A 3,765-nucleotide genomic window follows, 5' to 3' on the forward strand; every position below is an offset into this window, starting at 1 on the left:
GGCCCTGAGAGGCCACTTTCAAGCTGGCTTGCGCCTCGTACAGAAGCCCACGGGGATGCCAGCAGGAGCCAGCCCAAGGCATTCTCTGCTTCCAACTGCCACCCCCAAGGCCCTGAGCCCTCCTATGACCTGCCTTCCTTCCTTCCACTGTTCCCTCATGCTTCTCTCGGAGCAGGCAGAGCTTCAGCCCTTTGCGGTGACCCTTTGTGCCCGACTTGGCAGCCTGCCTCCTTCGGCAGGTGCCGGCTCTGGAAGTCCTTGCCTCGCACAGGAGACTGCAGTGCACTGGCGCATGGTTAGCCATGCCAAGGGAAACACTTTATTGCAAGAAGGCAGCCTGCTGAGTTCTGCCGTTGCGAGGAGCGTGGGCAGGACAGAGCAGGCCTTTGTCACTGAGGCTGCCTTTCATCAGCAGGAATTGCCCCAGCAGGAAACGGTCGTCGTGCGCTGCAGCCTGCCCTGGATGCTCCTCATCGTGCTGCTCCAAGCTATTTCGCCCTTAGGTACTGCAGGAGCTCCTGCAGCCGAGTAAAGAAGTCCAGCAGCTTCTGGACTGGAAACGGGCAGGGTGGAAACCGGCTCGATTCTGTTGGCCTTGGCCTTGGCCTCTGCACGGGGGTGTAGGTGAAGACTGGCTGTGGCCTTGCAGTAGTGGTTACTGCTGGGCGCAGGCCCATCTGCACCAGGATCCAGTTGTAGAAGTGCTGGGTGGAGGTGTAGACTCCGGGCTTCCTTGCTCTCGCACAGCCCGTCCCCCAGCTGGTCACGCCAACAAGCCAGAAGTAGTCGGCGCTCTTGTCTTGGCACACGAGAGGCCCACCGCTGTCCCCCTGCAGCACAGGAGAGAGGATGGAGGGGTTGTTGGGTGGCCACCGTCAGCCCCGTGGCTGGCTCCTTCTCTCTCAGGGCACCTGCCAGAGCTGCATTCAGTGGCCAGCCAAGCTCTGTAGAAGCTTGCCTGGCAGGGGGCGGTGGGCCTGTGAGGCAGGGCTCGCTCTCACCGCTCTTCACGGTGGTGGTGAAGGTGTGTCAGACGGCTGGGATGGTGGAGCTCTGGGCTGCCAAGGGCACCGGGTGGGCCTTCTGGGCAGCGTGCCAGGCCTCTGGGACAAGGCGGGCAGGCCCTGGGCAAGGGCTTGCCCATGGGGAAGGGCGGGTAAGGCCGTCAGCGGTGGGGACCCAGCCATGGGAGTGTGGGTGGCCATCAAAAGGCCGTGATGGCGCACATTTGGGCGGTTGTGGCGGGGCTGCCTGCGCTGCCGGGGCTTGGCTTGTAGCACGCTCCTACCTGGCAGGTGTCGATGCCGCCCTGCGGATAGCCAGCACAGATGTTGTGGGTGTGGATGGCCCCCCTGTACCAGCCGCTGCTGTTACAGACCCTGGCATCAATGAGGTGGACCTGGGCCTCCTGCAGCGCGTATGCTGATCCTCCAGCCATGAAGAGCACAGAAAGGAATGAACACCCAGCAGCTCATTGCCAGTTCTCCTCTCCCGTCTGGCTGAAGCCCTCCCCCGGGGCTTGGCTTTGCATGCGGACAGGCGCTGGACCGCTCTTGCCTTTCTGCCTTGCTCTGGGTCAATGGCTCGGGCCCCTCTCTGGAAGAGAGAGGCATACGCCCCCACAGCCTGACTCTGGCTTTCGCCTCTGCCATCAGGAAGCGCATCCTGCTTCCCCAAGCTGGCCAAGCTTGCACTGGCGCCGCCACTGCGTTTGGGCCACTCATCTCTTGCTTTCCTGGCACCCCAGCCACTGACGTAAGCAGGCTGTCAGCTCTGAGACTCTCAGCGAGGCGTCGGGCACACAGGCAAGCTGTACGTAGCTGTTGCACTGGACAGGCTGGTCCAGTTCCAGCAAGGCAATGTCGTTCCTCTGTATGATGTTCCAGTAGTGCTGGTGAACCAGCAGCCGCCTGACGGTGCGCACCTGAGCCTCAGGGCCCAGCTGAGTCAGCTGCGTAGCACCGAGCACCACGCGCAAGACGGTGATGTGCCTGGAAGGCAGATGGAGAGAGGGCTCAGAGGGAGCGCAGCCACGTGCTGCAGCAGCCCGGCACTTGCCCTGCCTTCTGCTCGACGAGGGAGAGAGGCAAGCAGCGCTAGGGAGGCTGCGACTGGCCCTCGCGTGCCTTGGGCTCAAGCAGTGTCGAGCGGGAGGCTGCTGGGAAGCAGTGGCACGAGCCCAGCCTTCTCCTGAGCAGCCTCTCGGCGGGGCTCCGGAGTGCCCAGGCACTGGGCGTGCTGCAGGGCAACGGGACGGCAGTAGCACGTGCTGCTGCGCTCAGGGCACCTGCTAGTTTGTGGGACTAGCCCCGACCCCTGGTCCTCCTTACCTGACCTCGATGAAGCAGTGGGCTGCTGTGAGGACCCACTGTGGGCTGATGAGGGAGCCCCCGCAGATGTGCGCCGTGCCTCCTTCCACGAGAGCCTGGATGCTGACGATCCAGGGCCAGGCCCCTGGCAGGGCATCTGTGCCACCCACGACGCGCGACATGCCGTAGTGCAAAGCCATGGGCCGAAGCCCGCAGCTCCCTCTGTAACCAGAAACTCCTTACTGTGCTGCTGGATGGCTTGCGCCGTTGCGGCTGAAGGCCAGCCGTCTTCCCTCCCCACAAGGCATGGCCAGACGGGCCGAGGAAACCCGTGGGGCCAAAACCCGCTCCCCTCGCCCGGCTTTCTGCTTCAGCCCGTAGACGAGTTGTGCCGGCAGCCTGCCGGCTGTCTGTCAAGGCACTGAGCCTCCCACATGGCTTTCAGGAACCTGGGGGGTGGCCATGGGGGACAAGCAGGCCCCCTCCAGTGAAGCCCACAAGGCTTGCCCAAGCTCCCTCCCAGAGCCTCGGGCCACTTACCCACAGCTGTCCCATGTGCCGTGCACAGGACAGCACACGGCCAGCAGGACAACGAGGAGACGCAGAAAATCCATCGCTGCCAGCGACATGTGGCAGCTGCAAGGACGAGGGCTTGTCGCCACCAGTACGGCGGCCGATGTACTGCCCGCAGGATTCCCATTGCCCGGGGTTCCCTTGGACGTGGGGCTGATGGTTTTTTGGCGGTTTTTTTTTTGGGGGGGGGGAGGGGGGGGGGAGGGTAGGGAGGGGAGGCAATAGGAGGGGTCCCAAGCAGGAGTGGAGGCAGAAGCTGGGACCGCTAACCCCGACAGAGCCTTGTGGAATGCCTTGCTTGCGCCATCAGGGTGGGCAGGCCCCACGGCAGGCAGCGGCGCCTGGCTCCCAGCTCTGCCTTCTAACAGCTCACAGGACAAAAGCGAGCATGGCCTCGCAGCCTCTTTGGGAAGTTCCCTGCCGCCCTGCTCTCTGCAGCCCTATGCCACCAGCTCCTTCCCAATAAAGAGACGCCAGAGAACGGGGCTACTACAGGCAGCACGCGCATGCCTGGGTGTCCAAGAGCCAATCTCTCTTACGGCTGCGGCCGGCAACAGTGCTGGGCAAGCCAAATAAGCCAAGCGTAGCCCAGCAGTGTCAACCTTGCTGCACAAAGAACAGTGAAATGCAGGTGCAGCACAGTCCTCGCTGGCTATGTCAGTGACAGCAACGCCCTCTGGCAGGCTTCGTGTCCTCCTTGCTATCTATGAGTCTGATTGCAGTTCTGGGCGCACACTGAGCAGGGCATTTGTGGCAAGGACAAGCAAGGTGAAGCTCTCGAGAGACAAGGATGCTCCTGCTCTTAGCCGTACGTGCCATTGCTGTCCATGGCTTTGGTAAATCCTGCGTCAGCCTTGTCTCAGGAGTCTGCCTTCTGCCGCTG

General features: G+C 62.9%; 1 pseudogene; it reads right to left on the reverse strand.

The window, feature by feature from the left end:
• Positions 1-296: 296 nt before the first annotated feature.
• On the reverse strand, positions 297-2,978 carry LOC121081952 (annotated as a pseudogene).
• Positions 2,979-3,765: the final 787 nt, after the last annotated feature.

Source organism: Falco naumanni (genome assembly GCF_017639655.2).
Source record: "Falco naumanni isolate bFalNau1 chromosome 23 unlocalized genomic scaffold, bFalNau1.pat SUPER_23_unloc_1, whole genome shotgun sequence".
NCBI lineage: Eukaryota > Metazoa > Chordata > Aves > Falconiformes > Falconidae > Falco > Falco naumanni.